Source organism: Mauremys reevesii, linkage group 6 (genome assembly GCF_016161935.1).
Source record: "Mauremys reevesii isolate NIE-2019 linkage group 6, ASM1616193v1, whole genome shotgun sequence".
NCBI classification, from domain to species: domain Eukaryota; kingdom Metazoa; phylum Chordata; order Testudines; family Geoemydidae; genus Mauremys; species Mauremys reevesii.
The window spans coordinates 50,327,483-50,354,372 of NC_052628.1; the positions used below are offsets into that span (position 1 = coordinate 50,327,483).

General features: G+C 41.5%; 2 long non-coding RNA genes across 3 annotated transcripts in view; one reads left to right on the top strand and one right to left on the bottom strand.

The window, feature by feature from the left end:
* The first annotated feature begins 29 nt into the window (after positions 1 to 29).
* On the top strand, positions 30 to 26,150 carry LOC120407335. Its single transcript, XR_005599885.1, has 3 exons — positions 30 to 191; positions 10,023 to 10,135; positions 25,843 to 26,150. It is a non-coding gene; the product is annotated as an uncharacterized LOC120407335 (long non-coding RNA).
* Positions 23,854 to 26,890, bottom strand: part of LOC120407334 — a 72,018-nt gene continuing 68,981 nt past the window's right edge. For both annotated transcript variants that reach the window (XR_005599883.1, XR_005599884.1), the window contains exon 3: positions 23,854 to 26,173. This is a non-coding gene — a long non-coding RNA (uncharacterized LOC120407334). The remainder of the gene's footprint in view (positions 26,174 to 26,890) is intronic.

Genomic DNA, 26,890 nt, shown 5'->3' on the forward strand with positions numbered 1-26,890 from the left:
GTGAAGTCAGAGCCACTTCCCAAGGTCATTGATCAAGTCATGGCCAGCCAAACTCAGGCCCCTGACTGCGTGCCCAGCCTGCGCTTTGATGACCAGCCAGTGGTGTGCTAGACGGATGGGGAGGTAATACCTTTTATGGGACCAGTTTCTACTGGTGAAAGAGCCCCGCTTTCCAGCCACACAGCGCTCAGGTACTCCCAGCATCACAGCAAAGTGCAACAAAGGAACAGACTCTTTAGCATAAGTTAGCAGGGACCATTCAAGGTGGAGTGGCCCATTAGCACCTATGACTGCAGAGTCAGAGAACAAAAAGGGGTGTTAGTGGGTGACAGATCGTTGTAATATACTCCAGCCAGACTGGGGGGTTGGCCTGGTGTTATCAGGAACGGCATTACTGATATCCCAAACGGACAATAGCACCCATTAAAGGAGCAGAGTCTGCATTGAACATCCTTATTGTCATCAGAGACCTATAATGGGGACAGACAACATAGCAGCCAGCTTCCCAGCCAGTGCTGGTAGAGGGAGCGGGGAAGAGAGCTGGAAACAAGACACTGCAATCAGCTCTTCTGCCCAGTTGACACCACCTGTGTAAGGGTAGAGGAAGGAAAGATTATTTTAGGCTCCCCTAAAGAGGGCTCCTGTAGGGTAAAGAAAATTTTGCACCCTGCTCCTTTCCAAAAGTACAACCCTAGTTGGTCCAATAAAAAGATATGGTCCACCTGTTCAGTGGAAATGGAAGCCTGCTGAAGACATGGAAGAGGATTCCCCACCACTCCTGCAACAAAATCCTGTTTGAAGTTTTATGAAAGTTTTGCCCAGCACTAAATATAATGGGCCTGCTTTGCCTCACTTACACCCCTGTAAAGCAAGAGTAATGAGTCAGTTACAGTGGTTCAAAACAAAAGTGTAAATGTGAGGAGAATCAGGCCCCAGGCATTTATTTATGAAGCTTTCCAAGGCTTGGTCTACACTACCAATTTATGTCAAAATAACTATGTCACTAAGCGGTTTGGAAAATCTGAACCGCTGAGCAACATAGTAATACCAACCTAATCCCCAGTGGAGAAAGCACTATGGCAATGAGAAGGCTTCTTCTCCTGTCAGCCGCCTTCTGGGGAGGTGAAGTACCTACACCAATGGGAGAAGCTCTTGTTTAGGACCTGGCCTAATGACTCTACTGTGTTTTTCACAGCAACAGATGTATTAAGAACTCTATTTATTATATGAGACAGTATTAAAGAAAAAAACAAATAAATTATTCCTTGAAAATAAAAGCTTAGTGCTATTCAATATATCTTCTAATTATAAAACATTTTCAGGTAACTAGAGAACAATAAACAAAAGTAGTCTGATATAAATACATCTAGAAAACCTTGAAAAATAACATTCAATCCGGTGCATTATGGGTTCGTAAAACTAGATAATGAAATAGAATCAAACGTTTGCTGCTATCTACTGTAAGTTCAAGTTTATGCTGAGGAGAGCAGGGGGATATAGCACTTTTTCTCTTCTGATTGTGGGCCAGCTGGGGCTGAAACGGGCTCCACAGACATAACTTAAAGCAGCTGAAGCACCCCTCAAAGTGACACTAGCTGCAGTGGTTCCACAGGGTCTGCTGTGCTTGTCAAGAATCACTGTGCACTCTATCCTTTCCCCTCCCTGTCCTCTAATGTGGAGATGGAAAAGAGTGGGTGGTGTAGAGTCAGCTATCACAGCTCACTCTCACCACAGGTTTCGCCTCAATCATGGTGAATCCTCAGTTGCCTCTTTAGAGCTCCTCAAAAATGCAAAACAGCTAGAGCCCTAGCCAAGATTCTAGCTTAATGCATTTATCAAAAATATCAGCTCAGCACAGATTCAAAGCATGTGCCGTTCTATTCCAATGACTATCTTTTTAGACCCAGTGATTAAAAACTAAATGCAATGTTATGATGGAATGTTAGAATAACAGTTGCTTATTGGAGATACAGTTATTGAAAGACCTATATTCTGATCGATGGGGTCTCTCTTTTACCAAGCCATGAAGTAGCTAATTCATAGAAATATACAGCTCTTGAGCAACCTTATTAGATCACCTCCATTAAGCAACCAAGGTTTTTGTTCCCTTGAAAGGATGAAACAAGGTTTACCCTATTTTTAAAAGAAATATTGTACTCCTGTAAATATACTGACTGGATGGATGGATAGATTTGATAAAATGTTATTAATTCATAAGTATCCATTCTGGTTATCTGCTACTTATTTCATTTTATTTACTACATTAAAAGCTGCACTGCTCTACTGTAAGTCCACCCTGCAATTCTAATTCCAAAATAGTATAGAGAGGTGGTCAAAGCACTGACTCAGGAATTCTGGGTTCATTTCTGGCTCTGCTTCCTGTGTGACCTTGGGCAAATCACTTAATCTATCTGTGTCTTGGTTCCCATCTGTAAAATGGGAATAGCAATAGTCCTCTCTCTGTCCTCTGTTTAAATTCTAAAGGCCCAGATCCACAAAAAGGTCTTGGGCTTTGCAGTGTTCAGTGGCACAATACCAATTGTAGAGGTTTAAAAAAAAAATCACAGGAACAACACTGTGATCCACAAAGCCTGAGTTAGGCACCTTGGCTCTAAGGAAGGGAGAGAGATAGGCACCTTAGACTAGTCCCCCTGCTCCAATGACTATTTATGCACAGTGGAACAGCTTCAACTGAAGAGAGTGAGGGTGCCCCATACCAGAATATCCTATATCTCAGTGGTTGAAACGCTCTCCTGAGAGGTGGGAGACCCCTATTCAAACCCCTTTGCCCCCTCAGGCAGAGAAGGGAGTTGGACCTGCATCTCCCACATCTCAGGTGAATGCTCTAACCCAGGGGTTCTCAACTTTTTTGATCCCCCTTCCCCACAACATGCTATAAAAACTCCCCAGCCCACCTGTGCCACAACTGTTTTTCTGCATATAAAACCAGGGGCAGTGTTAGGGGGTAGCAACAGAGGGATTGCCTGAGGCCCCATGCCACAGGGGGCCCTTTGAAGCTAAGTTGCTCAGGCTTCGGCTTCAGCCCAGGGTGGCAGGGCTCAGGGCTCGGCCTTCAGCCCTATGCAGTGGGACTTTGGGTTTCTGCCCTGGGCACCAGCAAGTCTAATGCCATCCCTACTTGGTGGACCCCCTGAAAGCTGATCATGGTCCCAGACCCCTGGTTGAGAACCACTGCTCTAACTCTTGAGATTATATATGGTGGGAGGCATCACCACCGCAACTACCTCCTTCTCCTGATGTTGAATGAGACCCAATCTGGTGAGCAGACTCAGAACACACACACATGATTGGGCTGTGCATGTGACATAGGTTGGAAAATGCCTGTCTTCTCCTGATTTGTGGATTGCACTGGGGTTGAGGTGGGAGATAGGCAGCTGAAGGCCTAGAGAGAGACAGCAGTGTGCATGTACAGAGGCAGAAATGTAGGCACCTGGAGTATGTTTATCTTGAAAACATAGGGGCCAAGTGAGTTTAGATACGTACAGGGTTGGGTGGGAGTTTTTTGCCTCACAGTGAACCCTAAAACTGGGATTTAGGTGCCTAAGTACCTTTGTGGCTGTGGGCCTATGCTCAAGGGCATCCCAGTCTTGATTGGGGCCTGTAGATGCTATAAATAATAATTTATTTTTAAAATTCCCTATTTATTTTTTATTCACTTTGCCAATACTTTCAGACTCCAGTGTCTGTCAAGCAAATGTCTTAAAATTAAGGTGGTGGGAAGTGGTGTGTGTCACCTTGTCACAAACTTTTCATTACCCCCATCCTGTATTGCTTCACTTAGTTGTTGACAATTTCCTAGTTCTATATACAGGAGCTGGAATTTACTGTTTGTGTGCTATGTGTGCATAATGCTGCAGCTGAAATATATGTCTGTGACGTATAAGTATGTCGACTTCAGCTACCTTATTCATGTAGCTGAAGTTTTGTAACTTAGATCGATTCCGCCCCCCCAATATACCAGGCCTAAGTATTGGATGCCTGGAAAAAAAGACTGAACTTTTTAAATAACGGCAGGAAAGACTCAAGAATACATCTGGAGGAGTGAAATTATAGGTGCAGAACAAACAATCTAGATGCAGAGCGTAATACTATACACAAATGTGGTTCAAAAGGCATGAGTCAAAAAACATTTCAGTCATCCAGGCTAAGCACGAACAAGTTCTGCGAGTGCCTAGGCCACTCCTCACCCTGGCAATCACTTGGCAACAAACAAAACAGAAATGACAGTAATGTTCCATATACTGTTCTGTCCAACCACATCATGAAACTGCTCATTACCCAACTCGCACATCCAGATACTCACACACCTCTGAGAGTAAATAATATAGTGAATTTTGGAGAGATGCTCAGCTGTTATAAATTAGCTTAACTTCGCTGAAGTCAAAGTAGTGAATCAATGAGAAACTAGCTGAGAATCTAGCCCATCATTTCTCAACATGCAAAACACTATTCCCACACAATACATGATATCAGCATAGTTTATAACATACATAGCTGCAGTATCCATAATGCTGATGAAAGTCAATTACATTTCCTTCTCTTCAACTTCATATCCTGCAGTCTTTGCTTTCCCAGTATCTGGTCAGGAAAGGATCCCAGATGAAAACTAGCTTGGTAAAGTCAAGCTAGACAAGATAGGGAGCGATGCTGGTATATAATGGGGAACCTGCAGATGAGTTGATAGGGATTATAATTGTTCTTAATTGAGAACATCTCATTTATCAACAGGCTCATAATGGAATTGCATCCATCATCGCTCTTGGAGCTTCAAGTTATAGCAGTGGTTTGAAATCTATTTCACCCTCTTTGGCTGGCTCAGAGAATCTGAATATTCCTCTAGGATATGGACCTCACCACAGTTCCCACTACAAAATTGGATTGTTTTAATGTACTCGGGTGCATTCTTGAAGACATTACTTACCTTTTAATTTTCATCTGCAAAGTTTTGCCATGCTAACATTCTTCTTACAGGGTTCAAAATAATTTAAAAATTAGGTATAGTTAGTAAGTAGTTATTCAGAATAACAAAGTATTAAACATACACACATTTCTATTTGATAGAGACGATTGGGGTCCTTCAATTCTGGAATTCACTCCATGCGTGGTTTGCCAAAAACCCAGACTTTCAGACAATGTGCCAGACACATCTTGTTATTTTTCTAGCCAGCAGGAAATGTATTGTCCATTCTCATTATTCATTTGTCCTCAGATCTTAGCATCTCCCAATTTATCTTCTTCAAATTTCATTAACACTCTTCTTACTCATCTCTTCCTGATCATTAATGAAAGTGTTAACACCACACCACCACCAACACCTCACTAAATATCTCTCTTCAATTCTGTTAACTGCCACTCATCATTACTGCACAGGGCCGTCCTTAGGATTTCTGGTGCCCTAGGCGAGATTATTAAACTGGTGCCCCTGTGCCTGATCAACAAATATAAGCAACACAAATATAAGCATACAGTATTGGAAAACTTGCCACATTCACATTAAAACCAGTTTAAATAATTAACAATGCTGTAATGCTAGCACTAGCACAGCACTAAAGAAGTAGTAGAAAAAAAAAAAATTTGACAGAATGATGCAAATAATATAATTTTTTTTTTTTGTTTAATTTTATTTTAAATTTATTGAATATATGAAAACAAAAAAAAATTTTTAATTAATTTAATTAAAAGCAATCTTTTTTTTTTGGCTGCAATCAGTTTTAAATTTTTCCAGTTCCAAACAAAATAAAGTATTAAAATATAACCCTTACTTAGGTAAAAAGAAAAGAAGAAAGTGAAAATCACAGTCATCATAGATTCTCTCATCTAGAAATGTTACAGACAGAAATGTTACAGAGGAGTAGCCGTTGGTAGCCGTGTTCTTCTGGTTCTGCAAAAGCAAGACAGCTGTCCTGTGACACCTTAGACTAGAAGACGCTTTTTTTGTGGTGTGAAGAGCTGGAGAGAATTCCCACTTCTTCGGATCCATTTCCAGGGAGCAGGTATAGAGCAGCAAGAAAGCAAAGCAAGATAGAGAGATCAGCTCAGGGTTAAACAAAAGGGTTGGTTAAACAAAGACTGTGAACAAACAGCTCTCCAGAACCAGTTTTTCCCTCACACCTCACACACACCTCAATTGGGCCTCATCCTCCTGATAACTCTATCCTCTCTCCTCGTTATCTCTAGCTTCAGCTTATAATTTGCCACAGGATTTGCTGCTTGCTTTTGCCAGCTTTTTGTGCCTTATTTTTTTGTGTGTTTGTTTTAGCAATAGCAGCAAGCACATATGATACAGATAAAATATATGATAAAATGATAAATCAAAAAGAAAAAGTTCCATGACATTTGACATTTTCACATCTCTGTACAGATTTCTTACCACAAGGAAGTCCTGGCCTTTTTTTTATTGCATTTTAACTATGTTTATACTATTATGGAACATTAAGAAATTGAAAAAAAACGAAAAACACTGGCTAATTGGCTGGGCTGCTTGCTGCTATAAAAAAAAAAAAAGCAAAAAAAAAAAAAAGGATAAAAAACTAGTCATATCTCCAGTCTATACCAGGGGTTCAGAAATGAAAAAGGGGTCACAAAGGTCACTGTAATTACGTGCCACTCGTGCCAGTAATTTTTCGTTTGTAGAAGGTCTCTCTCTCTATATCTATATAATAAAAAAATAATTATTATCTGATATCTGAGGTCGGTCCTGTGTCCCTCAGCCCACTGCCAGCTGAGAGTAATGTGAACCCGGACCGGCAGGGGCTGAACCCTGGTGGCTGGACGGAGACTGGGATCCCAGCCCCAGGGAGCCCGCTGCCGGTCTGGGTTCCTGACGGTCTGGGGTTCCCCCCACCAACCCCCACCCAGGATCCCCCAGCCTCAGCGCCCGCTACCAGCCTGGGGTTCTGGCCAGAGCTGGCCGCCAGGAGGCAGAGGGGGGCCGGCCTGGGCTCTGGGCGGGCGGCAGGCAGCCGGCGGCCGGAGTAGCAGTCGGGCTGCCGGCTGTGACTACTGCCAGCAGAACCAGCAGCAGACTGAGCCACCCTCCTGCTCCGCCCTCAGCCCTGCGCCGCTGAGGAGCTGATGGAGCACCAGCGAGGGTGCAGGTGGTTTGGCAGCCAGCTGCCAGTTCAGCCCCAGCCCCAGGCCTGGGTCCCTTGGGCCCAGAGCAGCAGCAGCTGGTGGGGGCGGGCCGGCCAGTATCAGCTGGGCAAGGGCAGCAGCAGGGGCCAGCCAGAGCCAGCTGCCGCTGAGCCCAGCCTGCCCCTGCCCTGCCGCCCACCGCTCACACAGCCCCATGGCACCTACTGCCTTGTTGCCGTGCCGGCACCGACCAAGCTTATTACTTCGCTTTATATGCCAGGTAGGAAAGTTAAAGGAGTAGTTGGCTATTGGTAACAGGCTAGGTAACTGGGGAAAACAGTCACTTTTTTTTTCCTGTCTCTGACCAAACCCTACCACTAATAACAACCAACCAAAAATAATTCTCATTTTCTAAATTTTCTGAATTTTAATTTTTTTTGATTTTTATTGTGATTATAATTTGAAATTAATTTTTTTTTGTTAAAATTGTTTAATAAAAATTTTACAAAAAATGTTGTTAAATGACAATCTAAATGGCAACACCCCAGCCTGCTGCTGGCTTTGCTCTACCCCAGCCTCTTGGTCCAAGAAGCAGCAGTAGAGCAGCAAACCCTTGGGATGCAGAGTGGCAAGTGCAGCAAAATCAGCAGCCAATGACACCCCAAATCCACGCCACGCACACCACCACCCCAGCAGGTCACATGCAGAGACCTGTGCTCAGGACAGGTCACAGGATCCCCCCGGATGCTGCCCGATGGCTGGCGGCTGCAGCTGGGGGGCTGCTCAGCAGCCAGCCTGGAGGGGCCCCAGCTAGATTTGTAGGGCTCCAGATGTCCTGATTTTATATTTTGTGCCCACGATATTTGGGGGCTTTCACCTGATAGGACACCAAGTACCCAAAATCAAAATGCAGACAGCAAAAGTGAAAAATCAAAGGAAAAGACCCAAAAAAAAATATAAGAAAAAAAACTACTGGACACCTGGACTGACTACCCTTTCACCCACCTGTCACCACCACCCCCTGGCCCCTGTTTCATTTTCCTGTGTGGCATTCCCAGCCCTGTGACATTCCAATCCTGGCATTCAAAGTTGGTTGAGGCCCCTCACCAGCTTCACCAGCCAGCCTCAGCCCCCCCAGCCTCACCTCCAGGAGCTGGCTGAGAGAGAGGAGAGAGGAGAGAGGAGGGGAGAGGATGGAGGGAGGGAGAGGGGGGGGGGGGGGAGGACAGAGGAGGAGAGGGGAGGGGAACGGGGGGAGCCTGGGGGACCTCACCTCAGGAGGGACAGACCCCGCCGGGGTCCTCAGTCACCCTCAGCAGGCCTCACCACCTCAGCAGAGGCCCCCTCAGCCCCTCCTTTACTGCAGTTTACTGTCTTTCAGTTAGCTTACAGTTCATTTTGTTAGTGATATTCTTTAGCCAGACAGATTTAACAGCTGTGAATTACATTCTAAGATATAATCAATGGCTGGCTGGAACAACAGGGTCCCCATGACTAATCCTTAACTACATTACTGGATGGAGTAACCTGACAAGACTAACATGATCTTTGCTTGCTTTAAAATAATAAAAAAAAATCTGTTTATTTTAACTATTGCCCAGGATTCTCCAGAGTAATGATCTTTAGGATTAGCTGTTGGACTGTTCTGTTTCAGTTGAACACTAATTATTCTTCTGATAAAGTATCCACAGTTAGTGAGACGATCAAAGTTAATCTGTAAAAAGAAGCAGCCAAGATGCCTGGTTTTCAGAAAGCCAGAATAAGGCACAGTTAATCTTGTTGAAGAACAAAATATGAAGTATGGGGGAAAGCATGGGTTAAATTTTTTTTTGATCTTTGCAGCAAATGTGCAGGGATAGATACTCAGCTGACAGCATGATCCATCAGTACAGGTCTGCAGAAAAACAAGGACAATATATTAAGTAAAATACAACATAAACATTTGTGAAAATTCCACACTTTTGCAACTGGATTCTCAAATGGAGAAAATTCTGCAATAAATATGGTCACAAATATTATTTTTATAGTGTGTAATTAAATGTGCTTAGCTGGAAGACACATTATAACAAAAGGTCTGATGTTAAAAACTCTAGTTTTCCAAGTTGACTAAAGATGAATGAAGAACTTTAATGAAACCATGTTGTTTTACAGCAGCTCAGCATCCAGCTTTTCCAATTATTTAAAATTATTAATATGTTACCAACCAATAACTTTCCTTGTTGTTTCTTCCCAGATCTGACCTTATACAACATCAGTTTGTTCTTTCCAGGTTGCACATTGGAGGACTAACTTGGTGTGTTTGTTTATACAACTAAAAGTAAATCATCCAGTTTTTTAGTATTTGAACTGATTTTTTTCTCAGTATGTGGCAGTTTCATTTATATTGCTTAAGAATATTAGCTCTTAGCTCTTCATCACACAACCTTTATACACTTCCCTCCAGAATATTCATTGATTGTTTTTGGTCTTCTGATCTATATTATCTTTGCCTTGGAAGTTGATTGGTATTATAAATTTGAGACTGCTCCAGGCTTTTCTGTGAAATCTTTTCAAATATCTTGTGTTAGCACCTCTTCTGGGATGCATAAGCATTTGTATTTTTGCCCTGCTCTTCTCTAAGGCTATGTCTACATTACATTATTTACAGCTGTAGCACTTCTGGTGAAGACACTTTAAGCCAGGGGAGAGAGCTCTCCCATCAGTTTAGTAACTCCTGCCTCTGCCAGAGGCAGTAGCTATGTCAACAGGAGAAGCTCTCCTGTAGACCTAGTGCTGACTACACTGGTGTTTAGGTCGGTATAATTTATGTCGCTCGGGGTGTGTGTGGATTATTCATACCTCTAGCAACGCAAATTATACCAAAGTAATAGCCTATGTCCCTATGTTTTGCTCAGAAGAATCATAATTCTGTTCTGTTTTCATTGTAGGACCATATAGATCAATGGTTGGACTCAAACAAACAAGATAGTGTGCTTCAGAAACTTACTGGAGGTGATCTATGAGCCGGAATATGAACACATCAACACTGACCAAAATGAAGGTTAGTAATAAGACTACTTTGCATTTATATCACACATATGGCAGTTCTCAAACTGCATTTCAAGCATTAATGTATTTGCCATCCCTACAGCCTAGGATTCATCTTCATTATACAGATGAAGAAACTGAGGCAAAGAGAAATTAACAGACAGATTTTTATAATCTGAGATACATGAGTCACATGTATTCTTGAACATATATTTGTTTGCCTACTTTTTCATGTACAATTACAGCAAATGTGTGCATAGATCATCTATTTGTATACATAATTGCATACATATTTTGCACACAAATAGGCACCTACATGCAGACCTCAGGTTTCACCTTAAAAAGAAAAATCAGACCACTGGTAGAAGATCTAGAAAGGGAGCCCAGGCTTTGAGACTCCTAGTGCTAAGTTTTAGCCACAAGATCATCCATTCTGTTTTTTCTGTTTTTTCTCATCCCTTATCTCTCTTCACCATTCAAAGGTGACAGGGGAATTTAAGAACAGAACTTTCTCAAGCATTTATTGTCTGAGCAGTATTCCCCTAAATTACCAGAAAGGGTCACAGTGTAGTTTTTAAGCTGGAAGAAGATCAGAGGAGCCAAGCTGCAGCAGGAAACCCTAGAAAGAAATCTGGCTGACTGACTCCCACAACATTCTTCATAGGAGGTTCCAAGGAACACATGATGCAGAGCCAATTAAATACTCTTTTGAGTGTACACGGCCGTGCCCTCTGTGACAAGCCATATCTGCTAGCCACTACATAGATTGAAGATACAGTCATAGCCCCTCACTTTACTCCATTTTGGATAGACACTTTAGGAGTAGCACAGAGCAGTGGCTGTTGTCCCTGACAAGAATGCACCTAACTCTGTGTAAGGTGCAAGGGGGTGTGAAAAATTCCTGGCATCCTCTCATCACCCTTCACCCACCCAGGGCAAAATATAATAAAACCCAAGGTATTAAAGGGCTTGGCTACACTTGCAGATGTGCAGCACTGGGCATTACAGCTGTCTTCGTACAGCTGTGTAGGGAAAGCGCTGGAGTTTGGCCACACTGACAGCTACCAGCGCTGCAGTGTGGCCACATTTGCAGCGCTGTTGGGAGTGGTGCATTATGGGCAGCTATCCCACAGAGCACCTCGTCCCATTTTGGCGCCGTGGGTTGTGGGAAGGGGACGGAAGGGTACGGGTCATTCCGCTTCCTGTTCCAACGCCCCGTGATGCATCGCTTCACATCCCAGCAGTCACTGTTTTTCTGTCCACGTTTGGCGCCATTGTGACTCTCCCAACGGTTTCTGTGCAGTGCGATTTCTGTGGGAAATGGAGCCCGAGCTGCTGAGAAATATGCTGATGAGTCTCGCCAGCACATCACGTTTGGCAGTTGAGCTATTCCTTCAGCTCCAAAGTGACAGTGAGGAGTCCGACGATGATGATATCGAGTCGCCTGACGCGTATGACACTAAATTGCTTGTAGCATTCACAGAAAGGCTCAGCACCGTGGAATGCCGCTTTTGGGCTCGGGAAACAAGCACTGAGTGGTGGGATCACATCGTCATGGAAGTCTGGGATGACGAGCAGTGGCTGCAGAACTTTCGGATGAGAAAAGCCACTTTCATGGGACTGTGAGCTGAGCTCGCCCCCAACCTGCGGCGCAAGGACACGAGATTGAGAACAGGCATTCTGGGATACCTCCAAATACCTCTGGAGGCCAATAACAGCGCTTTTGGTGGCCACACTGGCGGAGCAGCGCTGCATCACCAGCGCTGCAATAGTTATACCTGAGGCAAAGCAGGAGCACAGCCAGCGCTGCAGCCAGGGAGATGCAGTGCTGTATGTGCCTTGCAAGTGTGGATGGTGAGTAAGTTGCAGCGCTGTAAACCCACGACCAGCACTGCAACTCTCCAGTGTAGCCAAGCCCAAAGTATTTGAACTTTTATTCACAGGGCTAGTAAGTTGAGCTTTCCAATACATTTAAATAAAGCATCCTATTTAGGGGTGTCTAAACCACTTGCAGTCTCAAATGGCAATAGTGGAAGATCATCTCAGGTAAACCATGAATTGCAAATTCCACAATATATTTGCACATTGCCAGCTTTTAAGCTACCAAGTTCACTTGCTTTAAATTCTGTTTTTCTTATAGTGATGAAGATAAAAAGTTCTCACACAGTCTGCCTTTTTCAAGTGGTCTGTGCCACACTGAGTTATTAAAAGTAATAAATGTAACTGTGGTGTTTTGTGTGACTCACAGAAATAGAATCTGTGAACATATGCTATCTGTTACGAAGACTGGTGATTTCTCTGTATGTGTGTGTGAGTGAGAGAAATGTTTGTATTTCTGAGCAGATAACAAATATTCTTCTTCAGAGCCTAGATAACAGCTTTGTAATCTGTATGGACACAGTTGATCCTTGGTATTTTATATCATAAAAGAGATGATTGCGGATAAACTTGACTTTCTCAAAATAAGAAATTGATCTTAGAGGGTGGTTTACCTTGTGTGTGGTACTAAAGCAGCTTCAGCAGCACCAAGGCTGTTTTCAGTCCTGGACCAGTGACAAAAAAGCACTGCTTAGACTGAGGCACCACTCTCAGATTTTAATATCTGACATCTTGCAAACCACTTTGGTATAAAAATACTATTTTTCACTTGGAAAGTTGGTCCACCCAGCTCACCAATGACTTGAAACATGTATTTCTTGCCCTTGCAATTCTCCCACCTTTTCAGTTCTGAGAGAGTTTTGGTGGCTTCTATTTCCAGAATCTAGAATAGAATATCAGGGTTGGACGGGACCTCGGGAGGTCATCTAGTCTAACCCCTGCTCAAAGCAGGACCAATCCCCAACTAAATCATCCCAGCCAGGGCTTTGTCAAACCTGACCTTAAAAACCTCTAAGGAAGGTTCCTCTAGAATAGAGCTGAGCCATTCACTGATTTTTCAGTTCGGTGGCCAAACTGACCCCCTTCCTCCCCTCCTCCCCCACTGCCCGTCCATTTAAGTTTATTTCAAATAATTTCTGAATTTGGTTTGTTTCTTGTCAAAACAAATAACTGAAACAAGTGATGTTTGTTAAGGGAAATGTCAATTTCAATCAGAATGTCTGAAATGAAATTTCATTCCAATTGACATTTTCAAAATGAAACATCAAAATGGTCTGTTTCAAAAATGTCAAAATAAACCATTTTGACATTTCAAAATTATATATATATATATAAATGGGTTTTTCTGGCCAAAACTGTTCACAGAATTTGACCTGAATTCAAATACAAATCTTTTTAGGGATCTGAAAAATGCATTGTTCAGTGAATTTACTATTTGGGGGGGGGGGGGGGATTTTTTTTTTGCCCAGCTCTGCTCTAGAGCTTACAGCCAATCACCAGTGCTTAATGTCACCCTAATGTTTCACAACTTGAGTTTCAAATGGTATGTTTCTATGTTTCTGAGAAATAGGAGAGCCAAATTCTATTCCTGGGTATGCTGCAGACTTGCTATGTGACTTTGGGCTAGGTTCAGGCTGTTGAAGTTGTTTCTGTTTGCTACTTTGGGGCATATTTGTCATGAACTACATGGGACTTTTGAAGTATTTGTAGTACTCATGGGAATTTGTACTTATTTTGAAATAAGGTACCAGCCCCTCTAGGGTCTAAAGTTAGAGTAATTCAAACCACCAGATCTAGCCAGGAGCCAGCAACCATAGCAAGTTGGCCCTCATAGGAGAAGCAGATTAATCACCCCATCATTCTCTGCATGCAGAGACTAGAGCAGAAGGCAAGCATCTACACAGACCAGAGGGTTTAATTATAAGGTTGGCATGCCTTCAGATTGGCCCCAAAATACACATGTAAAAAGTGGTGTGCCTGCATTTTTTTGGCATGGTTTTGGGTCCACCAGTATTTGCATATCCCAATATTTTGATTTAAACATACAAACCTGAGGTTTGGATGCACAAACATTTTCATCGCCCAAAATTGCACATTTCAGAGGTGCAAATTTATAGGCCATGTGCAATATGTGGCCCAGAGACTCTGTAGTCTGATAAATTATAGCACTATTTTTGTGCATCCAAAATGCTGCTTCCATACTCTGGCTATGACTTAACTTGTTACACTTTAAAATATACAAATTAGTTCTCTCTGGATTCTAATGAAATAACAGACAGAACTGAGTGCGTTATTTATGGTATGTTAGACTGAGCAACCCTTAGCACTTATTCACACAAGCAGTCACATTCTGTCAGTAGGAGCTCTTTTGGTATTAGGTGCTCCCCAGCTTGAGTAAGAGGCATACAATCTAGCCTTAATTACTTAATGTTATTTTAATTGCTTATCTCCTTGTATGTGTGAGAGTTTTCTGGGGGAAACAATGAGATTCATAGATTCCAAGGCCAGAAGGAACCATTGTGGTCATCCAATCTGACCTCCTGACAATAAAGGCCATAGAACTTCCACAAAATAATTCCTGGAGCAGATCTTTTAGAAAATATCCAGTCTTGTTTTAAAAATGGTCAGTGACTGCAATCAAGTCACCCCTTAACCTTCTATTTGTGAAACTAAATAGATTTAGTGCCATGGATCTATCACTATAAGGCATGTTTTCTAATTCATCATTCTTGTGGCTCTTCTCTGAACCCTCTCCAATTTCTCAATATTCTTCTTGAATTGTGGACCCCAGAACTGGACACACTGTTCCAGCAGAAGCCACGCTAATGACAAACACAGAGTTAAAATAACCTCTTTGCTCTTACTCAAGAATCTCCTTTATGCATTCAAGGATTACATTATCCCTTTTGACCACAACATCGCACTGAGAACTCATGATCAGCTAATTATCCACCAGCACCCACCAAATATTTCAGTGCTTTCCAGAATAGAGTCCCCCATCCTGTAAGTATGGCCTACATTGTTTGTTCTTAGGTGTATACATTTAGCTGTATTAAAATGCATACTATTTGCTTGAGCCCAAATTACAATGGAATTCAGATGGCTCTGTATCAGTGAACTGTCCTCATCCTTATTTACCACTCCCTCAATTTTTGTATCATCTACAAACTTTGTCAGTGATGATTATGTTTTCTTCCAGATCATTGATGAAAATGTTAATATGAGTAGGGCCCACAACCAATCCCTCAGCTCAGTAGAAACACACCAGCTGAATGATGATTCCCCATTTCCTGTTACATTTTGAGACCTATCAGTTACCCAGCTTTCAATCCATTTAATTTGTTCCATGTTAATTTATATCATTCTAGTTTTTTTAATCAGAATGTCATGCCGTAAAAAGTCAAATGCCTTACAGAAGTCTAAGTAAGTTACACCAACTTTGAATAGTATATTACTATTACCTTTATTAACCAAACTTGCATTCGCGTAAAAAAAGAAAATATCCAGTTAGGTTGACAGGATCTGCTTTCCTAAACCCTCACTGATTGGCATTAATTTCATTACCCTCCTTTGATTCTTATTTTTAAAATCTAGTCCTATATCAGTCACTCCATTATCTTGCTCAGGGTCAATGTCAGGCTCACGGGCTATTACCAAGGTCATCCCATTTACTCTTTTCAAATATTGGCACACTTGCTCTCTCCTAGTCTTCTGGAACTTCCCCTGTATACCAAGACTTACTGAAAATCAACATTAATGGGTCAGTGAGATCCTCAGCCAGCTCTTCTAAAACTCTTGGATTCTAGTTATCTGGACCTGCTGATTTTAAAATGTCTAACTTTAGTGGGTGCTATTTAACATCCTCCTGAGGTACTAGTGGAACAGAAACACTTTTCATCATCATCCTTTGATATTACTGCATCATCTACCTTTCTCCCAAATGCAGAATAGAAATATTTGCTGAACACTTCTGTCTTTTCTGCAGTATTATGATGATATGGACTGTGATGCTATCAGTATGTGTATGGCACAACTCCTTATCTGCTTCCCTGGGGCCTGTGGTCAAAATAAAGATTTAGATAAGAGCAAATTGTCTGAAGCTTATTCCAGATGAGAGAGAGATGATACCAGTAGGATAAGGAAGACAACTGAAATGGGGTGGGGATACCTATGCCTGTTGAGGAGGCTCAAATGCCCTTTGTCCAAGAGGTTTATATTTTGCAAGTACTTTTTGCTCTCCAACAGCTCCTGTATTCCATATCTATGGCCAAAATAGTTTTTTTCTTGGTTTGCATCTGATAAGGTGACCAGGGCCATATCTCTTGCAGACCTTGCCTTTGCCACCTCCCACTTGGTCTGTTGTAGTGTGCTGTCACAGGCCAGATTTTCAAAGGTATTTAGGCACCTAAAGATACAGATAAGCATCCACTAGAATTTACAAAAGCATCAGTAGAAATACTGCAGCATCTCACCGTAAGAGCATGCCTACATGGGGATGTTAAATTGGATTAGTTTGTTTGCTCTAAGTGCACTTAGATCTGGAAAAAGGGGTAAACAGAGAGGTGGCAAAATTTGCAGATGTTACAAAACTACTCAAAATAGTTAAGTCCCAAGCAGACTGCGAAGAGCTATAAAAGGATCTCACAAAACTGGGTGACTGGGTAACAAAATGGCAGATGAAATTCAATGTTGATAAATGCAAAGTAATGCACATTGGAAAAGATAATTCCAACTATACATATAAAATGATGGGGTCTTTCTTGAGTGGTAACAGCTAATTTAGAGATTTTGGAGTCATTCTGGACAGTTCTCTGAAAACATCCACTCGATGTGCAGCAGCAGTCAAAAAAGTGAACAGAATGTTGGGAATCATTAGGAAAGGGATAGATAATAAGTCCGAAAATATCATATTGCCTCTATATAAATCCATGGCACACCCACATCTTGAATACTGCATGCAGATGTGGTCACCTCATCTCAAAAAAGATATGTTGGAATTGGAAAAGGTTCAGAAAGGGGCAACAAAAATGATTAGGGGTATGGAATTGCTGCCATATGAGGAGAGATTAATAAGACTGGGACTTTTCAGCTTGGAAAAGAGACGATTAAGGGGGGGGTATGATAGAGTTGATGAAATCATGACTAGTGTGGGGAAAGTAAATATGGAAGTGTTATTTACTCTCTCTCATAACACAAGAACTCGGGGTCACCAAATCAAATTAATAGGCAGCAGGTTTAAAACAAACAAAAGGAATTATTTTTTCACACAACGCACAGTCAACCTGTGCAACTCGTTGTGAAGGCCAAGACTATAACAGGATTCAAAAAAGAACTAAATAAGTTCATGGAGGATAGGTCCATTAATGGCTATTAACGAGGATGGGCAGGGATGGTGTCCCTAGCCTCTGTTTGCCAGAAGCTGGGAATGGGCAACAGGGGATGGATCACAGCTAAGCAGGTTAGGTGACTAACTTCCATTGATTTTAATGGGAGTTCAGCACCTAATTTCTTTAGGAGCTTTTGTAAATCCTACTAAGGCATCTATTTGCACCTTTATGCACCTAAATACCTTTTAAAATCTGATCCATGGAGCTAGTCTTAAGGGCACTCAAAGAATGCAGAAGCTGTAGGGAGCATATTTGCTTCTCGATAGAAATCAAGTTTTTTGCATTCATCAACAAAGTCCAATATAGTTTCCATCCTGGCTGTCTAGGATTGCCTCTTTCCTCATTCAGTGTCATAGAACATTAGGTCAGCTGCAGCATTTAGGACATTTTAAGTGCTGGGGTGGGGGGGAGGGGGTTGCTGTTGGTGTTTAGGCTTAAGTTAATTTTTGACCAATCTCATATACTTTCAATAAAAAAAAAATTGTTGTGGGTTCTTGAATCCAGATATAAGAAAAAATGGAGGCCATCATAGTAAGCTTCATGCAAAGATCCCCAATCACTTGCCTTTTTCGAGAGCCACCATCTCTTGGCATCTTACAGGACTCGTGCCAAATGGAAGTGTTATAATCACATTTTAAGCTCAGTTTGTGAAAAGCACAGCTGTCTGAAAGGGTGCCTTTTAAGTGTTAGGATAAAAGATTGCTGATTGTTATCTTGCAGTCTAATACTAATGTTTTTGTGCACCAAATATCAAAGAGTACCCATTAAACAGTTTGGGGAAATTTAATCATGAATCAGGAAAGGGAAGCACTTGAGACTCATCTCTTCTTCCGTTCTAAAGAATTATCTTGGGGCACTTTGTACAGTCATCTTTTCTGGGATAATATTCTAATAATGACTTGTTGAGCTTTTTAGGCAATTCAATATCAGCTGGAATGTACTGAGGTCTGTAGAAGTTATTTCTGTGCTATTGGAGGGTTAGGGATTATGTCTTTCTTTACAAAGAAAGTTCTCACTCTGTCTTTTGAGCCCATTAAATCATTGTTTGTAGGAGGCTCGCTTTCCTGCTGTTTAGTTGTAATGGAATGTACCTTTACTAGAGTAATGCTGTCACCTGTACACTGATCCTTCATATAATTATTGGGAAAATTGCAATTCAACTTAATCATTTCCATACATGTATGCCCAGATAGACAGTTTTACTAGCCGTCCTTGAGGCCCTGCAGTGCAGCTCTGTCGCTCTAGCTGTGCTTACTTACACAGGGGTGAAAGGTGTCTGTGATTATTTTTATTTCCATTCTCACTTGTCCTTGAGGAAATTGCCTTGAGGAACAAACACCTCCTAGTCTAACTTGTCAAGATCCAGGGACGCATTGCCAACCTTGTCTTTTGCTTCCTATCCAGGTGGGAGGTTTTGAACCAGAACCTCAGTCTTTTAAATGTATTACGCATATAAGTACACAGCAAGATACAGCTGCCAAGTGCTAAATCATTTCAAATATTCAAGAATGCAGTGTTCAAAGTTTGGAGTATACCCTCAAGTTGATTTTAAACATTATAGGCTATGCTGTTTTCCATAGGTGAAATGATTCCATGGGGAAAATATTGTAAGGAAATATGATTACTTTGATCCTTCATTTTTAGGAAGACAGAATCCTTGCACTTACTATAAGTGGAAAATCAATATAAGAAGAAAATACTGATTTACTTTTTCGTATGCCTACTGAGGTTTGTTAGAAACAGAGTCTTGAAGAGACCAGATTCAAAGTTTGTTTGTTTTTTAAACGAGGAAGGATATTTAAGAAATCAACTGAAATAAGAAAACTTTATTCCCCGGGGTGAAAATTACTTCATCTGGATAAATCCTGAGTAATAATCTACAGTCATTCCATTCATCTGAAAATGAGAGTCCAATGCCTTTTAAATGCAGGAGTTTTATAGTCATCATGAGCTGTCCTACATTGCAATACCCTATCTAGATACAGTTTCTCTTTGAAGCCCAGCATTCCCCACATTTTTGCTGCACACACATACACACACAAAAATCTCCTTAGCAACATGGAAAGATGTTCCCTAATGTCTAATTGGCAAAGTAGATCTCTGGGCTTTGCAGGCTGCTGTAAAAAAGAATGCAGAGGTAAAAAGAAGAAAAAGGAATAGCCTGGCAGAGGTCCACTGACTGGAATAGCCTGGCAGAGGTCCACTGACTCACAATTGGTAGAACAGGGGGAGTCTGTCGTAATAGTGGGTCAGGATATGGTACAGGAGAACACCCCTTTTTAGGGACTCTGTCCCAGATGATTACCCTGATCTATAAATATCTGAAGAGAGTTCTCCTATTTTAGGAGGATTTTCTCTTTTCAAACTTGACCACTAACCACACCAACATGGAATTAAGCAAATAACCTCCCCAATTAGCCCATTAGAACAGGGTAATACAACTTCTCATATACAAAAACAAATACATTCATAGTCTCATCTCATTTTGTATAAAAAAAATGCAGTTAATAATCTTTTTCCACCCACCAATTCACTAATAAGACACACCTAAGAATATAGTTTTTTAAATACAGCATTTCTGTTTTTTACTCATTTTTACGTTCCAAAATAGTCATGTGGTGTATGTACACCCCATCCTGAAAGGAGGGTGCAGGGGGTACGTGGACAATGTCATTAAGTCTGCTTGTCCATCTCCGACCTCACCACCCTGGGGCCTACGGACCAGAGCAAAAGTAATAGCCCTGGTGCCCAGGTCAGCGTGGCCTAGCAGACAGAGTCCATAGAGCAGCCCTTGGGGCAAGGCAGTGTGGCCTAGCGGCCAGTACCTGAGCAGCTGCCAGCAAAGGGGGAGCAGGGCCCTAGCAGTGGCGGAGAGGTCCACCACTGGCTCAGCGGGGAATCCCACTGAAAGATGCTCAGCTTACCTGGGTGGGAGATACCACTCCGTCACCCACACCGGGTCACTTCCTACAGTTGTCCGTTGTCTCTGGTGTGGCAGTCCATGAGGCTTTGGGGTCTCCAGACTCCACTGCACAGGTCACTTCCTGGGGCTCCATTGGTTGCAGGGGTCTAAGTCTGCCCTTGGGGCCTCCAGTCTCTGCAGCCAGAGGCCGAAGCCGGTCCTCAGTGGGTGCTCCCAGCACTAGTCCTTCCCCTCTGGCATCCAGCCCCGAATGATCTGGGCTTCCTCCATTTATACTGCTACAGCATCTGGCGCATGTCTGGTCCAGCCTAGGGGGCAGGACTTCCGCTGTCCCTAATGTGGGTTTAACCCTGTCTTGGCTAGTGCGGGGTATCCACACCCTGTCACAGGTCACTATAAAGGTTGTGATTTTTTTTGTTTATTTGTTTTTTAACTTAAAAATCCACTGATGTTTGTGATAAGCACTTGGAAATTTGGAACTAATATTTCTCTCCCCTTCCAAATGAAAAACTACTCCAAAGCTCTCAATAGTCAGTGGACAGAGTTTAGTTCTTTTCCATGTGAGAAACTTCGATTTTGTTCCCTATGTTTCAAAGCGAGCTCAAAATCAGCATGACTTTTTTGGGTATTTCTCTGTGCACCCCTTAAATGATAATGTCAATACAGCCCAGATAATGGGGTGTGCTGCTCTATATTCCTTTTGTTATTTTTTGTCGTGGGAGAGTTTTATTGTAAGTGGAATTTATCGGAAGAGCTCAGCATTGGCTTTAGCTCTGTTCCCATTGAAATTGGTGGCAAAACTCCCAATCAGGCAAATGCTGAGTGCTTTTGGTAATGCTCCTTGTGTGTCCAACATATCAGTGTTATTTTATTTTTAACATTTTGATGATGGAATAATGGATTTATTTAAAATAACTTTAATAGGTCCCTATCCTGCAAACTGCTAGGTGCTGGCTGATCCCTGAGCCAGTGCAGAACATGGGACTCTATGCAGACACAGGGCTCTGCCTGCATGTAGCAGCTTGCAGCGGAGGGCCTTAGGCTATGTCTACATTACACACCGTTTAGTGACAGAGCTGTGCTGCTACAGCCATGCCACTAAAAGGCGCACAGTGCAGCCGCTGGTTGTTGACGGGAGAGAGCTCTCCCGCCGACAAAAAACATGTAGCCCCGGCGAGCAGCAGTAGCTTTGTCGGCAGGAGAGCTCTCCTGTTGACAAAGCACTGTTCACACTGGTGCTTTTCGTCGGTAAAACTTTTGTTGCTTGGGGCGGGGAGGGAAGTGGGGCCAGTGTTTCACACCTTGATGACAAAAATTTTACCTACGGAAGTCCAGTGTAGACAAAGCCTTTTTCAAGTAGCTCAAGTTTGAGGTTGTCAATTTTCCTTTAATATAATAGCAAAATAAAGGGAATTCTCCTGCAGCCCTCATTCAGTCAAAATTCCCATTGGTCTCAGTGGGAGAGTTTCATCTAAGTGAAAAACAGGAAAAGAATAATGAATAAAATATTCCTAATTGATAGGTTAGCAAGGAAGTTGTTCATTACTTTTAATTTTACAGATTCAGATTATTATTCTGATTAAGGAAACAGATGTGTTTTTCAGATGTTGTGTGGCACCAGAATTCATGAGTTGTTTATAGGCAGATCAGATTCCAAGCAATAAAAAAAAACAAAACCCAAAACACATAATCTAAATAGTAAATCAGCTAATGTAAACAGTTTACAGGTTTGATTAGTTGTAATTTAACCTTTTTCCTGCTTTCAGTGTGAATTTCAGAAATCATCTATTTTGACCACAGCAAAAATGGGACTTCTTAAATGGCTTCGTATATTTTAAAGAATATTTACAAATGTTTCAGTTCTTACTTTCTGTAGCTCTGATTCATAATGAAGGGAAAGCAAGACAGAACTCTGAGGACAAAACTTAAGCGCATACAATTGTGTAATACTCTTAGAGCTAAATTGACTGAGTTTTGGTACCTAACTCTGAATATGTATCTATGATACAGGCTTTACACTTCATATCTTTCAGTATGGGGATGGGCAAATTGGTCCAGAAATTCTTCATAAAATGTACTGTGGAGATTACTCCAAATTGACCAGCAGCTACTAGTAATCCCTGGTTTGTGGAAAATAGTGTAATTTTGGCACAATATAGTCAAAAGTATAGGGAGAACTTGTACAGCAGGCATGGGATCAAGACAAGAGAAACTATATTTCTTGCTAAAGGTCTAGGGACAGATTCTGCTAGCTTTACTGATGGTGAGAAACAACTTATTCCACAAGCAGTCCCACTGACTTTAAGGGTTAAGATGCTACTTGGCATGAACAAGTTTATCAAAAATCTGTCCCTTAACAGCTGTAGAATCCCTGTAATAAAAACCTTACCTAACTGATCAAAAGAAACAAACAAAATACACCACACACAAAAAAACTTTATACACCCAAAAATGTTTTTCCTGCTAAGATGATTGTGATGTGTCATACATAATTGGAAGCTCATTATCTATAGATGAGAAGAGAGGCCTTGCTTTTTAAAAATTGGACCAAGAGAGATCAGCTGCCATAAGGGAAGGGCCCTAGGATTTCTTAATGGGAGGGGCAGCTTCTTTAATGTACATAACTTGCCTGAGGAGGAATTTCCTTAGCAAATCCATAGATGGTGTACAAGTGGTTATTAGCCAGCGGCATCTTCTATTGAGGCTCTTCAATTTTGATGGAAATGGGTGAAATTTGATTTTCTTGCAATATCATGAGTTGAGAAAGGTATAATAAGAAAAGTCAAGATGCAGGAATCACTAAATGAAATCTATAGCCTCTTTTATGCAGGAGATCAGATTAAATTATCAAAGTGGTGCCTTGTGGCATTACAATCTATGAATCTGTAAGTGAACAAAGATTGTGAGGGAGTGGAGGTATAGAAGACTTACATTTGCAGTGTAAGTATGGTGTGAGGTTAATATCTGTAATAGCACTTGCCTCTCTGAAGAGTGTCAGACCATGGTCCATCTCCCACTGTGCACTAGACAGTAACACTGGCCTCTTGAAGAGGGAGCATGTTCTGCATTTTCTTCAAAGTTGGTGCTGTGGCTGCACTCTCTGGGGACTCACAGGCCATTGTGCCTGCCCACTGAAGAATACAATATGGCTCCAAGAAAGATTGAAATTCAGAATTATATCCTAGAAGTTACAGATGGGAAAAACCTAGTAGATCAGAGGTTTTCAACTTTTTTTCATTTGAAGACTCCTAAAAGTTTCAAATGGAGGTGTGGACCCCTTTGGAAATATTAGACAGTCTATGGACAACCCCGGATCTGTGAACCACAGGTTGAAAACCACTGTACTAGATCAACCAGTCATTCTCCCTCCTGTTCAAGAGTGTAAACGACAGCACATTTTCTAATGATTTTTCAGCCTCGTTTTAAGTGCCCAAGTGATTTGGCATCTATCACTTCTTTTGACTATATCACAGCTTAATACATATTATCATCAGGGAAATTTTCCATCTTCCTCATAATTTTTGTTAGTCTTCTCTGAATTCTCTTCAAGTTGCTTAAGTCTTCTAGGTAGAAATTAATGTAATAGTCCAAGGGAGGTGTGAATCTCTGCAATTTATTGAACACACATCCTAGCTGCCATTGCTCTAAGATTGTACATACAACTGTAACAGCAGAAGCACTTATCATATCTTGCCATTAAAAATAGTTCTTTAAGCAAGATTTATATCAGCATAGGCATCTCTGTCTGTTTTGAATATATTGGCAAGATAAATTCCTTGCTTAATCATTATCCTTGTCACTCTTGCAGTTCCTGGAATTCTTCTGTTCCACAGTTACTCAGAACCTATTTTGTTCATACCCTGCTGGTTCTGATCTTTCATTTATCAACTAAACTTGCAATACGAGTTTCATATCCCTGTGTTGTGTATTAATGGAGGATAACTGAATATGCTTTATTTCTTTATCCAGTTTCCTCTTTCAGTTTTTTTTTAAATCTCTCTTTGACTTTGTATTATATAACCATCAGGTTAATATAACACCAGCCTTTTAAATGAGAGATTAGTAAAGGCTGATTCAACTTCTGCTACACTGAGAGAGAGAGAGAAAGAAAGAGAGGGGGTCAAGAATGGGTTTCCAGAAAGACAACATATTTGTTATTTGTCACACAAGTAACACAAAAAAGTCTCTTCAACCCTTTTCCCCTGACTGAGATGGGATGGGGGATTTCCTGCCCTCACCATCTCTCCTCCTTAGCAAGTTTATGTCCAAGCTATCAGCCAGGAAATCCTTCTTCAATCAGTTGAGGAGAACCTGCTTGCCCTCTGCTGAGATATAGGGTCAGTGCCAGCTAATGAGCCAAGTATGTACCTAGCGTCTGCACTGGGCTTGTACTAACTGTGCGGAAGCCTAGACTGAGCTGTCTTCACTGCTCTATTACCCACACTAGCTGTATTTAAGTCCTCAGGTAGGCTAGCCTATACCCACAGCTTTAGCTGTGTTCACATACCCTAAATTTGAGATACAGGGTCAACCTTCACAGGTTCAATTTTCCCCCTCATCATTTCTAGTAGCCCAATTGCCATATACAGTTTAAAGCAGATAAAAATATTAATATATGCCCTATCTGGAACCAAATACCAGAAGGCACCATTACAGTTTTTTCTGACTATGAAAACACCATTGTGCATGTTCAAACATGTAGTCATTTAAGAGTGGACATGCTGTAAATGCTCTTTCTGCATATCACCATGAGTATTTTTCCATGCATGCATTCTTTTCTGTATGAGTTTAACAGAGGCATAGGTAGCACCACATTGATTATGTTGGAATTTCCATTATCATTCCTGATAGTTGGATTTGAATATAATAGTGGCTTAAATAATGCTTATTTTCACAAATGCTTTTAAAAATTACTTATAGATCAGTCAGCAGTGTAACAGACTCTATTTTGGTTTCCCTCGGTGGAGCTTTAATGAAGTCACAGCAATCTAGCAACAGTTTCCACAGATCTTATAGAGACTGCATGACCTTGATAAATTATAATAGCAACATGTCAATCTAAGTAATTACAATAACAAAATGTAAGTCTGCACCAGCTCTAGGAAGGCCAATGACAGGTATGAAAATATTCAACACCTGCTGACAACGTGGTACTTTAATATCAGATAATCCCACTCTGATCTGAAAAATTCCCAAACTATCCCTCTGGAAGCTCCCTTATAACTGGAAGGAACAATTTGAATTACTTGTCTATATTGATGGGTTATAAAGTAACTATAAGCACTCAGGAAAGCTCAATGAGAACATCTCACAATGCACAGTGGTGGTCAAAGCAGCAAAAAAGACAATAGATATTAGGGAAGAGATGTATAATAATATTTTAAAAGTTATAATGGCATGAATATTCATGGTACAGTCTTCCCTTTAAAATACCGTGTTTAATGCTTTGGGGAGAAGAGTGTTGTGTTGAGGGCAGGTATCTGAAAATACATGAGATGCACTGGCAAATTCTTGTATTCCATGTCCTTGTAGGCACAGTTATAACATACAGGAGACATGCAGAATCAATGGTGGAATGCGAAAGTAGATGACATCCAGGGCTATGATGACTGTCATGAGACCTAAGACTTCTATGCTGCATTGAAAGTTGTATATGGTTCTACACATACCACTACAGTGCCTTTGAAGAGTGTGGACAGCCTAACAATAGTCACTGACAAAGGAGAAATCCTTCAGAGGTGGCGACAGCATTTCAGTGATCTTTTTCCCATACCGACCAACATCACAAACGAGGCACTAGATGAAGTCAATGCTGCAATCAGTGCCATGAAGAACTGCAGGGCTCCTGGATCTGATGGCATACCTGCAGAAATATTTGAGTATGGAGGTGAGATCATTCTGAGGCAACTACATGGACTATATCTCATATAAGGAGTAGTGAAGACATATCTCAAGATTTCAAAGACACCATTGTCACCATATACAAAAGGAAAGATGGAAAGTCGAACTGTGATAACTATTTTGGTATTTTATTACTCTCCATTGCTAGAAAGGTTCTGACTAGAGAAGGTCACCAAGGTCTTCAAGGTAATTGTTCATAAACTGCCATATGCTGCTGACTGTGTTCTAGAGGCACATACTCTAGAAGAGAGACAATTGATTACAGACAGATTTGTAGACCCTGCAGAAAGATATGGTCCAACAATCAATCTAAAAAAGACAGAGGTCACGTATCAACCTGCACCAGAGAAACCCTACATGAAACCAAAAGTCACCCTCAGCAACAACAGCTGAATTCTGTTACAGACTTCTGCTGTCTTGGTAGTATATTCTCAAATGATGTTACTATAGACAAGGAGCTGACAAGTTGTAACACAAAGCCAGTTCACCATTTGGCAGATATCAGGCAGAGACTGGCAGCAACATGGCATTAAGCTTCAAACCAAATTAAAAGTCTATTAAGCAGTTGTGCTGTTCAACTTGTTGTATAGGTGTGAGACCTGGACCTGGCATCACATTAAGCTTTCAGATAAGTTCCATTTATGACATCTGCCTGCCATACTCTGCATCAAAGAGCAGG